Source organism: Belonocnema kinseyi, chromosome 3 (assembly GCF_010883055.1).
Source record: "Belonocnema kinseyi isolate 2016_QV_RU_SX_M_011 chromosome 3, B_treatae_v1, whole genome shotgun sequence".
In the NCBI taxonomy this organism is placed as follows: Eukaryota; Metazoa; Arthropoda; class Insecta; order Hymenoptera; family Cynipidae; genus Belonocnema; species Belonocnema kinseyi.
The window spans coordinates 58809071-58824442 of NC_046659.1; the positions used below are offsets into that span (position 1 = coordinate 58809071).

The 15372-nt window shown below is 31.3% G+C and overlaps 1 protein-coding gene across 2 annotated transcripts in view; it reads right to left on the minus strand.

Annotated features, from left to right (window-relative positions):
- The window catches only part of LOC117168665 (bromodomain-containing protein DDB_G0270170-like), a 165051-nt gene that overhangs the window by 47578 nt on the left and 102101 nt on the right, over positions 1-15372 (minus strand). Inside the window, exon 1 of one of the 2 annotated variants that reach the window (XM_033354326.1) lies at positions 10278-10319. The exons of the other annotated variant lie outside the window; for it this stretch is intronic. The gene's annotated coding sequence lies outside the window, so the exon portion shown is untranslated. Of the gene's footprint in view, positions 1-10277; positions 10320-15372 lie in introns of those variants that run through there. 2 annotated transcript variants of the gene reach the window in all.

A 15372-nucleotide genomic window follows, 5' to 3' on the forward strand; every position in this document is an offset into this window, starting at 1 on the left:
CGTCTATAGTCTAGAGCCTAGAATGAAAAAAAATGTGCAATGCATTTTTATATCACCCTAGTCTTCATAGATACTCAAAACTTTGTCATATTTTTTGACTCATTTTGAAAATAAGTTTTTATTAATTTCTTTAGGGTTTAACGATAGTTTTACAAATTCGTTGCGGATTTATTTTTTTATTTTTGTATTTAGTTTCTTGAAAAAATAGAACAATACAGACGTTGATATTGCAGAACGAGCGAGCACGTGTACGGGACAGCGCGAAGATCTTAAATCAATTTTGACTTTAAAACTATGAAACGTAATTGCTTAGTATTTTCCAAAATACTTACTTGAATCCTACACAAAGTTGCGGTGACCATTAATTTTAATATTCTGAAAATTCGTTCGACTCTCTAAGCGTTTGAAGCTTTCAATATCTAATTTACGCCATGAGAAAAATAACAATCGTTATATCACATTTATGAACATCGGTTCAATTGTACCAAAGGCATATTTTTTCTTTAGTTAAATATTAGATCGTAAAAGTGTTTCACGAAGTGTTATGTTTAATGTTAAATTATCGTTTTATTTATTTCTGGCTATAAATATTATTTCTAATTCACCACTTTTGGGCTAGAAATTTAAGCCGATTTAGACCAGTTTTGGCCGCAAAATAGAACGCCGTTAAGGGCATGTGATACTTTATAATTTATCCTGTGAGCAGTTTAGTTCATACGAGGTTTTTCCCCAAAATTTTTAATTTGTCAAACAAATAATAGTGCCCAGGCGAAAAGAATATGAACATCTTGGACCATTAAAGGTATGACGAATATACCGATTTCGGGCCGACCTTTTCAGTCATTGATGAAAAAGTATTGGCTGCCAAGTGCAGACCGTAAACACCAATCCAGCAATAACGCGACATTGGCAGCCTTCATTTGGCCAACTTCATCCGCCATTGGTGGGCCAGCATTGACTGCCAAGGGTCTATTCATTCTCATCCGACAACATATATACGCGGTTACATGCATACACATTAGGATGGCTCAAAAATGCTTTTTTTTAGAGGGCAACGATCCCCTCCCCCCATTTCATTCTAAATCCGAAAAAAGAAATTTCCTAATTTTTTTAAATTTTATTTTAACAGGAGGCGGTTTTTATTTTGAAGTTTTCCATGTAAAATTCATGGGGAAAAATCACTTTTTTGAGTTTTTTGAGTATCAGACATATGGGTTAGACACCCCTACACACCTGCACGAGTATCTAAAAACTACCCTTGTAACAAAAAATGTTAATTCTTCATGAAATCGATCTTTTGAGCACTGTCTTGCGTATTTCTTTTACCTAAAATCATTAATATTGGTCCAGTGGAATATTTATTATCATTAGTTCAATTATGTTCAATTATTTAAATAAATGGAATTTATTTAAATAATTTCCTTCCAAATTTTTGTAAAATAAAAATTATGACTGTGGGTCTAGTGAAATATTTATCAGTAATAATTGATATAATAATAATTAATTTATGAGTAATATTTAAGTAATAATTTTTATTAACATTTTTCTTGAACGAAATTAATCAAACAATGTTGATAAATATTCCACTGAAGAAATATCAATAATTTCTATTGGAAAAATTATTTAAACAAATCCCATTTGTTCAAACAATTGCAAATTAATGAATTAATGTTAATAAATATTCCAATAGACCAATAGTAATAATTTTTAAGGAAAAAAAGGAATTTTCTAAAAAAATTGTTCAAACGAATGACATTTGTTTAAACAATATAAAATTCACTAAACAATGTTAATAAATATTCCACTAGACTAATACCCAGACGGCAAGCCTATTCAGAAATAACCCTCAAGTAGTTCTGAAGTCAGAGTACAATATGAAGTCATTGAATTCGTAACTTAAAAATAATTAATACAAAAAGAATGATATTTATCCATTTTCAACTAATTTTGATTTCATACAAGTATTCTTAAAGAATCTCTAATGAGCTTCTAAAGTACTTCGAAATTGAACATTTTGCGTTCGCTCGAAGTAGTTCATAAAGAAACTCAAATGAATAAATCACGAACTCTCGGCGAATCCTTTTTTAACTAGATTTTCATGACAAACGACTGAAGGAAAAATTAATGTCAATTTCTTTGAGTATTTAGTCAAGTATTAGAGCAACGCTCTGAGAATGACTTTTAATACTTTACGATCAAGCGATTTAAATATCATATAATATTAAAAGAATTGAGAACAAAAATCTTTTCAGAAGTAGAGTATTATTTCAAACAGGTAAAAAATGAAAAAGTGGCACGATACTTTTGATTGCAGAATTTGAATGATCCGCTAAATTTGCATCGGTTATTAAATTGTGAGGTGTTATATCCATTCTGTATAATTTTACTGTACTTGCGTCAGCGAAATATTGAAAACGAGACGCAGATAACTTTGGTCTCTCACGTTGATTAGGAGTCCTCTACATACGGCCGATTTTCGTGCGAAAACTTTACTTTGCTCTATTTCTTTAGTTTTTATAATGGATGCTTTGACATCACATTTGCAAGGTGGAAAAACTTTATGAAATCGATATTTTCGCATTTTTATTAAAAATGAAATTTAGTATCAACCATTTATTTTTCACTTAATTGTTTTATAAAAATGAAACCCGAGTGTCAAGTAAATAAACAAGCAAGAGTATTAAATTTTAATTCTTGCAGGTATTTATAAAAGTACTTTGGTGTTTTAGGGTGGCATTCTGAGGAACGCGCGTTCAAATCTAACCGATTTTTACATTTTTTTATATTGACAAGAAATCGAATCATTGCTCAAAGATTTTAAGTAATTTTGAAGAATTTTTAAGGAATTTCAGTCGAATTTAAAAAAGTTTTAAGATTTTAAAATAATTTTAAAATATAAATAATGTTCTTGAATTCTTTAAAGTCTGTTAAATCTCTTAAAATCTCCGGAAATTTGTCGAAATCCTTTAAAATCGATAACATTTCTTAAAATATATATTGATTTCTCTAAAATCATTAAAAATATTTTGAAATATTTTTGAATTAAGTTTAATTCTTGTTTAATCACATAAAATATTCAATAATAATTTGTAATATATCTAAAATATTAGTAGATATATTATTATAAGCTTAGCAACATTTTTTATCGAATGGGTCACAAAAATTTGTAGGCGGCCCTGCATAGCTGTAGGTTATATTTCAGATTTTTGTTTTCATATTTCAAGCTAGGTTAGCCGCGAGGCTTTAGGCGTTATAGCAATGCGAAACACATATGGTTCGAACGCGCGGCAAATGAAAATTTTCATAGCGTGCGATTATAAATAGTTAGTGATTGTGTAAGAGCATATAATTGTTGAAAATGTGAACAAATATTAAAGTATAAAGTAATAATATCATAACATTAAAGATTAATTTTTTTTTTGCGAAAAATTGGTTTCGAGACTTCTTCGATATTAATACTGAATTGAAAAATAATTCACTTAGCATCGCGTTAACATACATAATAAGACTGTTATCATTCATTATCTATTCAATTTCATCACGTACTATATTCATGTATTGGTCACATGAAGCAATAAATGAATTGGAAAAGAATTCTTCACGAATAGGCTGGACCTTGAAAAATTATTCATTTTGAATGAATCGTGAACCCAGAAATTATAGTTTCTTTATGTCGCTACAGTTCTTGATGTGTTTGTCCGAATTCTTTTTCAATTCCTTCCCAATTAATTTCCGCGATCATACTACGATTATAACATAAATTGAGAAAAAATTCTGTATGAACAAAAACTGAATTTTTCTACGAATTCGTGTTCGTGAATTTGAACTCGTTTTTCATCAATGAAGAAATTGGTTTGCCGCCTGGGATAGTAATAACTTTTAGGGGAAAAACAAATTTTCGAAAAAAATTATTTAAACACATTCCATTTGTTTAAATAATTATTAATTAATTGACCAATGATAATATATATTCCACTAGAGTCTAGACCAATATTACCACTTTTAAGTAAAAAAAGGACGAGAATACAGTGTTCAAAGGTCGATTTCATGAAGAATTAACATTTTTGGTTTTAAGGGTAGTTTTCAGGTACTCGTTTGGGTGTGTTAGGGGTGTCAAACTTATATGTTTGATACTAGAAATTCTTCGTTAGATAATTCCTTACAGTCCCCCATACTTTCCCGTCACATTTTTGCAAATCCTAAAAAATTATTTTAAAAACTCAAAAAAGTGATTTTTTCCATGCATTTTACATGGGAAACTTCAAGTCAAAACCAGCACCCGTTAAAATAAAAAAATTAGGGAATTTCTTTTTTTGGATTTGGAATAAAAGGGGGGTGGGGTATCGTAGCCCTCTAGCATGCAAAAAAAATTTTCTATGCATTTTTGGACCACCCTAATGCACATCAACCGATGATTGGTTTGAATATCCCTGAATTTATTATTTTCTAGCTTTTAAAGAAAAGTCGGAGACGTAGAAATGTAGGGAAATAAACTGAATTAACACAGTTAATCCTAAGGTATCATTTTTTTATCGCACAGTAGAGAATATGACCCTCGGCATATCAGATTTTCTTCCCTTGATATTGGCAAAATTTTTATTTTAAAATCCCTGACTTTCTCCAAGCTAAATATTATTAAGATCCATAACTTTAATTTTAAACTTAAAATTAAAAATGTTGAAAATTGAACAAATTAAAATTTTGAACTCTCAAGAATCAATACTCTAGAATTGTAATCATTAAAGAAGAGAGTGTCGACAGGTAGTTACGAAAGTTTAGGCTTGTATAGATATCCATTTTAAAATTAACCAGAAAGGGTTGACGCTTCGAAATAGTATAATCCTTCGTGTAGTTAAAACCAGTTAAAACTGGAAAGAAGAAATATTTTTGAATAAACAGTTATAAGAGCTCTTGCATATTTCATTTAATAAAAAATAATAATAATAATATTCGTGCCCCGCCCTATATAAGCTTCTATTAGCTAATATCTTATAAAACCCCAATTTGAATGAAACAAACTTTAATCATTTTCAATAGAATTTAATGAATCAGGCTCAGGACTGTAGACAAATGAATAAAAAATAATAATAAAATTCACAGGCAATATAATATTTCATCCGAATTCCAGAGGAACCCAATACATCGTCTATTACGTCAGGGCGCGTGCCTCCGATCAGTTGGAGCAAAGACCTTGGCAAGGAGGCAAAGCGAATCGAGAAGCGGCCTTCATCCCGAGCGGTAGAAGTTGATTGCTCTTAGCACAGGTCGGCATCGCTTGGAAAATAATCCCGCGATCGTAATGGCACTGTTACACGAGATGTTTTGTCGCCGGCGACCTCAGAAATCGTTGAGCGGTATACTTGCTGGCGTCGACTCTCGTTATTCCTTCGATCCTCTATCGAGGGTTCGATGAGCTCAACAATGGACATCCAACAAGTTCTTACACTTCATTTTACAATTATGTTTAACCGCCTGCACACGTGAGTTGAACCTCTCATGGTGACGCGGATCGAATATTGCTAATTGATTCTGACCAATAGCTTTTCAAGAAACTTATCGCGACCAATGGCATTCAGAAGGTTACAATCCATTTTTATTACCCTTTACTCTCGCCTTTACTACACTCTTACATCAGCCTTTGTTCCTTCTTTATAGCCTGTCATTAAATTTGACTAGTTTTCTGATATAGCTCAGATTATTTTAACTGATTGATTAAACTTTCGTTTCTATTTATGATGCTAAACTCTGATTCCTTTTCTGCAGTATCATTAAAAACTGAATAATAACCTCATAATATTCGTACTGTTATTTGTAGGTATTTTTCAGTTTCAAATTTGGCGCCTTTTTCCTTTGGATGCGCAGTAGATCGTTTCAGCTTCTGCACGTGCGCGCTGAATGAGAAGCAACGCAATTGGAACCAAATAAATGCTAAACTTGTTACCTTAAAGAAGTTTCATTAACGTTATAAGTGCCCGTCTCGTGTTTATCCAGACCAGCGTTTAAATCTTCGTTTTCACGGAAGAAAACGCACGAGTCGAATTCGTTCCCAGACACACGGTCTGCAGAACGTGACCCAACGTTAAAGTTCGATCGACCTGTAAATACTTCTGGTTCGATCGATCGTGCCGAATCGAAAAGAGAGATCGTTTTGCCTCCTTGGAAGAAGCGTAAAGACTCTGGGAATTCCTTCCCCCCTTCAGTATCATCTACAATCTCTCGTGGCATGAACCTCAAATTAAATGTCCCGACGTCTTGAAAGCGAGGGGTGATGGGCGAAACTCGTTAATTCGTTCAGGAACCACCTGTCATGCATCGCGATATTTCTTGTCTTTTGAAAACACTCCTTCAGACATGAAAAAGCACATTCGCTTTTTGTATCGACGTGTCCGAATGACAAGGTTACATCTCTAAGAAAATCAAATAAAGAGGTGCTTACGCGTGGCGATAGAATGAAAAGGTGTTCAATAGCGTGGCAAATTTTCGAAGCTTTAAAATTTCATATTATATAATTTGGTCTCTACGAGTTAGAACCTTTTCATTTGATCTCTCCCAGATGGAACGTTTTTGTTAGGATGTGTCTACATATGTTACAGGTAGAGTATGAAATTTAGGCATTATATTCAATGCCTGGCCTTCTTAGGTAAATCAAGTAACGGAATACTTATTTCATACAATACCTTGATAATACGCATTCATTTTGAGCCCCTTACCCTATATAAGAAATTTCTAGATCCCCCTTACCAACTTTACATAAAATTTTCGCTACACTGTCACTTTTTTTGACTGAAAACAGTTTTTCAACGAAAGAGACAAGAAAAAACCTTCGGGCTCCTGAAAAAATATTTTATGGTGGTATAGCTAATGTAATTGCAGTAGCGGCTAGGTTTAAAACTATAGTTCTTCTAGATGATGAGGAATTTTGGGTAAAATTTTACCTGATCCCATACACAGAGAAAAATGGATGTTTAAATGTAGATCTTTAAAGGGTAAGATTATAGCACCTAACATGCAGATATTAATGTCAAGATTTTACTATCTTTTCGAGATGTTAGGCGTAAAAATACTTGTATGTTAAATTGAAACACATTCAGATGTTACAACCGGCTGGGCGCATGCGCATCCCGCATTGCAATTTCACGAATACATTTGATGGCTATACATTTTCAATATTACAATTATGCTAATTACGATTTTGGAATATTTCCAACGAATCAGAATTAGCTATATTTAAATAAAATTAGATAACGATTTCTTTCTGTTTGAAGGAGGGAACAATGACTTTAAGTTTCAAGTTTATTTACTTAACACATTTTAGAAAATGGCTATAAATTTAAAATCAAATTTGAGTTTAAGTAACTTAAAACAAATAGAATTTTAAATTCAGATTTCAGATTATTCGTTCTCCGATTACTTACCCCCATTTTATTTTGAATTAAAAATATTCAATGTATCATCTGACCGACATTTCATATCTTTTATCTGATTTTCTGTCGTGTACGAACATTGCAGTTTAATTTTAAATTTACAAATAAGTTATCAATTAATTCCTTAAATGACTATAAATAAGTAAACTCCTCAAATATTTACAGGCGTTATTTGACATAACCATACATGTAATATCTCAGATATTTCAGTTGAATATTTTGGATTTTAGAGAATAACATCTCAATTTTTAAGATCTACAGATTATAACTTTAAACATCTAGATTGCTGTCCTATAGTTAAACATAAAATATGTTAACACTGAACACCTAGATGTTACGTTTGAACATCCATTTTTCTCCGTGTACCTCTGTAGAAAAGAAACTCCCGGCTCTCCACAAAATGCTTGCGTAATACTTAAACGACCCTTCACGTGTATATATTTTTATTCTGTATATAATTATGCACTTAACGAAGGGTATAAGTTGATCTAAACTTAAAGAATTTAACGCAAATTTAATCGCTATTTATTAGAACGTGGAAATAAAAGAACGATATTTATTTGGGGCAGCTGAGCGTTATATTTTATCTCGCATACCCCCCCCCCCCCCCCGGGACTTTGAAAAGACAATGAGTGTGGCCGAATTTACGCTTTAATTCTTTTAAATTTAAAATCATTCATGATGAATTTAAAGAATTTGGGGAATAATTCCAATAAGTCTTAAAATATTATTGAGTACCTGAGGTGATTCCGTCAACGAGGGCACGCTATTTCTATTACATTTGTGTTTCGGTACTTTTCATCCTAGAAAAAGGTTTTGGGATTTGACCAAAGCAGGAATATGACATTCCTTCTTTGGCCGGAAGAGTAAAATATGCCGAAAGAGGAAATAAAAATCCGACAAAACATAACAGAAGAGAAATTTAAAAATCAGCAAAATATACCGAAAGAGAATACACAACATATAATTAAATCTGCAATATGTTAAATAAATAATCTGAGTTTTTAGAAATTGGACAGATCCGCGACTTTAACTTTTTAATTATCGAATCGAAACTATTATTGCCCTAGAAGAATAAAGTCGTTATGTCCGAACTTTCGCCAATTACTTTCCACCTATACAAATTGTAAGCTTATGCAAAGGAAAATAATATGGTTGAATTTTTGTGTTTAAATCTACTTTTCATAATCTCCTAAAATGCTTTTATTTGCTTTTCAAATCAAAGAAATGCAAAAGTGTTTTGGTAAACATTCCAATACATATTTTCCAATTAAATTGCTGTTCCTAAGACATCAATTAATATAAATAAATGATTTAAATTATCTTTACTTTCATGCAGTGTACTATATAAATAAATAAATTGATAGCATTTTTTTTAGAATAAATGTAATTCTAGCAACTTTATACATGTCATTCAACTGATGGTAAGTATTAATGGATTTTTAATTTCTAATATTACAAAACTCAGTTTTAATTTGAAAACTTCAAAATGCGCTAATTTTTTCCAAATTCAAAAGAATGACTGAATGTCAAAAGAATGGCAAAAGGTGGCTTGATGCGCAAAATATATTTTAGCCATTGATTGATGACATCAAAGTTCTATACCAACAGCCGAGTATTGTTGTGCGCAGTAAATCAAATGCCATTTTACGCATGCGCAGTAGATTTCATACGATTTCAAAACTGCGCAATGTAATAAAACCTTTTTTATAAAGGTAATTTAACCTATTTTATAGAAAATAGGATTATTGTTTCCTTTTCTAATGACAGCAACATTCAGATTTTTTCAATTCGATTTACTACCGCTCTGGGAAAAGAATGAGATATCTGAATTCTTCAAACTCTTTCGAATTTCCATGACAAATGACAGATTATTCTAACAATAAGAAGCATTTAGCTGGTGGCATATTCACAGATATAACATACGTAAATCTAAAAGTGAGTAAAAGTAGAAAGGAAGTTAGGAACAGTTACACTGAGCGCGCAGAGCAACACGATGTTAGGTAAAAAATGCTTATATACACAGACAAATAAAATAAAAACCCACAATCTTAAGGAGTTCCTTCTTGGTGTTATGGTAGTAGATTCACGCACCTGTCGCACGACTACGCGTAATAATTGCCGTCGCCAGATTTATGTTAATCTACATTTCTTATTAGTTATGCGGTCTACCGTCAAACCGCTCATCTTGAAATAATGCGTTGCGCCGACAGTGTCTTCTCTAGAAGTCTAAAGTAGAGGACCGTCAATAAACACACCATGAATCGACTCGTAAATTTTTTTACTGTTCCCTAGCAAAAAAAGATCCACGTTATACTGCCATGGTTTGTATTAATAATTAATACTATACTACTTATTTTATTTCACACGTGCGCAGTTAAATTGAAAAATAGCGCACTCTTGCCATTACCAGATTGTTCTTTAAATCACGATTATAAAACGTTGATTTTTTTTTATGTATATTTTTAATTCTTGTAAATATAAGAGCTTTGTTTTTGACTAGAAGCATTTTCTTCTGCTAATTTTTTGAAATTATACTCTTGATTCTTATACTCTTATACAGAATCAGAGAAAGTTTCGGAGAATCCACAAGAATTTCACGCAAGTCTTTATGTTCTTATAGTCTTTTTATGTAACAGAATTCGATCTAGATTATTTTCTTTGTTCTCATTCACGTTAGACTTTAGACGTTAGACGTTAAACTGTATTCCACATGGAGTAGTATATTTATTGTTTTAAGTTTAATCTTATTTGTTGATAAAGAATGGATAATTAAGAAAACAAGTGTATAATTTATATTATATTATATTATCGTCTCAAGGTGCTTTCTTATATCATACTTTTTATACTCACAAAGGCCTTGAATTTTAATGAATCCATGAAAGTTTAACTCACCTGTAACAAAGAAGGTAATACACTCATTAGTCATAAAATACAGCTAAAATCTTTATAATTGAACAAAAAGTACTTAGCATAAAGATAAATGTTTAGAACTATATTTCATTCAATATATGCAATATTTTCTACTTTCAATCTCTCAGGAAAGATACGTTTATTTTTTATAACAAGAATTATGCAATAGGAAATCATATTCGTTTTAGAATATTTGATCAGTGATTACTTGTTAATGTTATTTCGTAATTCCCAATCATAATTATTTTTCATTATGTATACTTTATGTACAAGTTGCCTTTTACACGTATACAAGTCTGTCGAGTTTTTTTTTAGAATCTGAAATACTCATTTATATGGATGCAGCATGACATTTGGCCCTCGTAATTTACTTGCTTAAAGATTAATTATTTTAGCAGATAAGTTACAGAATTCTCCAAGTGAAAGTCAAGTTGTCTCATTACATCTCATTAACAGTCTAGACATTTAATTCAAGCTACTTTTAGTTCTATTACTTCCCATCAAGTTTATAAATAAACAAATGTTGCTATTCTAGACATATCATATAATACGCAAACAAGAAAATACATATATTCGATATCATAATTAATATGTGTGAAGGCGATTACTACTTTCTAGGCAGCTGAAACGATAAGCTGGAAATATACCGGCTTGAATACATTTTTACAAAGAAAATTATTACCTGTGTATATTATATCATAAGTGCTTTTACAATCAAATAATACGATCTTAGTGCAGAAATATATAATTATGAGAGTGAAATAAAATATTTTATGTAGGTACAGTGATCTCGTGAATTAAAAATTCAGTGATAATTTTCTACATTTCTATATTTAGGCTTACAAAATTTTAATCTTAATTTGAATTACAATTTTTTAATGTTTAAATTTCGATTCTATCAATCCCATATAGTCCAAATTAAGATTATTTATTTCAATCTTTGGTGGATCCAAATTTAGAAGATTTTGGTCATTCAAATATCTTAAGTTTGATCGTGTCGACATTTTTATGATGTAGATATAAATAGAAAATTTGTTTGCTTATTAAAAAATCTATTGTCAAAACAAAAGTCAGAAAACAAATTAAAATCAGATGAGGACATTTTTACATTCTTATCAAGAGAAGGTATTAGATTTGTGTAAAATTTTATCCAGCCCGTTTTTGTCAAATGTCCACGTTTTAAGACCCCCTGAATCCGAAAAATAGGTTTTTAAGAATATGTCTGTCTCTCTCTCTCTCTCTGTGCGTGTGCCTGTGCGTCTGTTTGTCTGTAGATTTTTAGTTTGTCAACACGATAACTTTCGAAACAATTGACAGGTTGGATTGGCCTTTGGTATGCTCTTTTAGTGTCCTAAAATAAAGGTCAAGTTCGTTAGCCAGCCATTTTGGGCGAAAATGCAAAAGGTGAGCGTATTTTGAAGTTTTGAGACCACTTTTTTTCAAAATTCAGAACTTGGCTGAAAATTTACCAGAGTTATAGCATTTACAAAATTTCAACAAACACACGAAAATCAACATTTTAAGTCCACAAATCTTCACCGATTTCGACAAAAAAATTGCAAAAAAGCTAATAAGATTTCTAAGAGAGTTGTCCAGCCTGATTTTTGAATTAGGTTTTGAATTTTTTATAAATAAACAAATATGATGAAAAAATGGCCTTTTTTCTATTTGAAGTTCCCGGTGATCGTCAATAACAGCAAAATGGTTGAAATCGCTCAAGTTGTATAAATTAGCATTAGTTAAAGATATTGAAATATTAGGCAATATAAAAAAAATTTGTTATCAACAAATTATTTGTTAAAAAACTTTTTGAACGATTTTCCATAAATACACATTTTTTCAAGTTATGTTGCAAAAAATTGGAATCGAAACAATATTATATGAAAAAAGTTCTCTTCTGATTATAATTGTTCATATTATAAACAAATTTAATGTACAAAGGCAGTAATCAGACATTTTTCGAGAGAAATCTTAGTTTTTTTCTAGGTTAATTTTTTTCAATTTGGAAATTTATGATAATTTTAGCAAAATTCATGATTTGTTGATTAATATTATCATTTTTGAAACAAATTTAATAAACAAATGCATTATTCGGGCGTTTGTCGACAGAAAAAATTGGTTTTTTTAATTTCATCTGTAAACGGAAAAATTCTCTTTTGTTTTGATATCAGACTTGTAATTGGGATCTTCATAATAAATTCGGCAAACTTCATGATGAGTTGACATATTTTATGATTTTTAAAAACAAATTTAATAAACAAATTCATTATCCGGGCATCTGTGGTCGGACAAATTCGTTTTTTTTTCGATTTCAGCCGTTTTAATTGGGAAGTTCATGATGATTCCAGCAAAATTCATAATTGGTTGATCAATTTTATATTTTTTTAGAACAAATTTAATAAACAAATGCATTATTCGAGCATCTGTCGATGGAAAATTTATTTTTTTCAATATCCTAATTAAAACGGCTGACATAGAAAAAAAAAGAATTTTTCTATCGACAAATGCCTAATTAATGCATTTGTTCATCAAATTTGTTTAAAGAAATAATAAAATTTAGCAACTTATTATGAATGCTGCTGAAATTCCCATCAAGTTCCCATATGAAAAGACTGGCACTTAAAAAACCGAATTTTTGTTCCGACAAATGCCCGAATAATGCATTTATTTATTACATTTGTTTGAAAGATCATGAGATTAATAAACAAATGATGAATTTTGTGGCAAATATCATAAAGTTCCAAATTTTAAAAAATGTACATCGAAAAAAATGAATTTTTCGGCGAAAAATGCCTGATTACTGCATCTGTTCATAAAATTTGTTTATAATATAAAGAATTATATTCTTGAGAAAAATTTTTTTAATATCATATAATTTCCATTCAAATGTCTTGCAATATAACTAGAAGAAACGTATGATTATGGAAAATCATAGAAAACATTTTTTCAACAAATAATTTGTTTATAAAAAATGTTGTTGTTTAATGTATAATATTGGAACAACTTTAGCTAATATTCGTTTATGAAACTTAGGCAACCTCTCCCATGTAACACAACGCTGATGAAGGTTGGTTGAAATTCTCAGCATAAAACAATAACCAGCTATGACTCTTGGTTGAAACTAAACGCCTTCCACCCCCGCTCCCAAACCCTCATTAATCAAGTTTTGTGGGTTACTGAGGTAGGGATTTAATTTAGAAGTTGAAAAAAAAGTAAGGCTGATGTTTCGACCTATGTGCTACTTTTAAATCGGAAAAATAAAATTGGAAATGAGTAAATTCAATTTTTGAAAAACCGGTTGAAGTTTTAGTAAAATTTTTATTCACAAATTTTTTTAAGGAATACGCATTTTTTAAAAAGACACAATGAAAGTTCGTCTGTTTTAATATCAATGCGAAGCACGAGATACCTGATGAGAATGTATTCGTTGAAGCCAAAGGAGCTTTAAGGGGCTAGTACACAAATAAAGACCCTTTTTCAACAATTATTTGTTGGTAGTAGACTTTATTACATAAAAGTGGATTTCTCAGCATATTATAGTACATATTTTTAAATGTAAAAAAATTTGTTTAAATCTTTTTTCATGACTTCCCGCGGAGATACGCCAGCCCGAAAAAAATCGATTTTCATTCGGCGGCCGCGATAACTCCACTTTGGCTTATCCGAAACACAAAATCCAAAAAGATTCTTAAAAAGCACATGCGTGGGTATCGGATGAACCTCAAATATTAACAAATATTAAAAAAACGAATTAATGGTAGAAGTTTTTGTGTTTTTGACCGTTTTTTACAACGTAAATTGTTTTAAAAAGTTGTTAAATGTTAATGAAAAATTATGATCGAGGGTCATACGATAGCCATACACCTTATCAAAATTTTCTCCAAGTTTGAGACAAATCGGCCCAGTAGATCGGCCGGAATCGTGGCCGCCAGCTTAAAAAACACTGTTTCGAAAAAAACGCGTTCAAAATTTAACCCTTCGAAGCACAATGTATCATATATGATACACAGAATAAATGTAGTTATCGGCAGTTTATGGGGACTAGAATAGCTAAACTCAGTAATCTTGGGTTTTCGGGGACGCTGAAAACGAACCCGACTTCAAAATTGCAGAATTCAAAATGACGGATGCAATATGGCGGACGAAATATATGAAAATTGATCCGATATGCTACATGTTTGCTACTCGGGGGTTTTCAGGGTCGCTGAAAACAAATCGAACCTCAGAATTTGAAAATTCGAAAAGGCGGACGAAATATATGAAAATTGATCCGATTTGCTTGATGTTTGCTATTCGGGGGGTTTCAAGGTCGCTGAAAACGGATCCAAATGGCTAAAAAACCCGCACTAATACTACCGGATAAGTACTAAAGAATTGTTCAATTCGTTTTTCAGGACACGTTTTTTCGATCTCGCGGCGCCAGATCGAGTTCACGGAGCCTGACCTTACATTAAAAGTTGGTTCATGCACACCGTGCATTACGAGCGCTTCGGGGGCCTCGCGGTGTATTTCGGTTTTCAGACACTTTCAGCACGCTTTGAGAAAAATGTTGGTTTCCTTCCTATTTTTATATGTATATAGTGACCAAAAATGAGAAAAAATTTTTTTTGATTTTTTGAAAAATTATTTGTGTACTAGCCCCTTAACAGAAAAGAAATCACTATCACCAAATTACTGTTGTCGACGTTTTCGCCTTTACTTTTAAAAAATCTGTGTACAAGTACAAGGAATATACAAAGACCGAACGTGGAGTGAGGGTGGATAAATCATCGAGCGCGGATTTGTTTTCGCTTCCGTAAAACAGACTTTAAATAAAAATATTATTTTTTTTGCATTATTGAAAACAAGGTTTTTAATTTCGCAGAATCTAAATTTAAATAAAAAAAATTAGTCAGAGTAGGCGGGAAGCCCCTACAAAAAGTATTTCGTAACATATTAAGTACAGTCTGTCAAGTTAAAGCGTGGGTGGCTTTACTCGCAGTCGGTAAGGTGTATCGACATGATTTTGGTGTCAAAATATTAAGAAGAGCTCCCT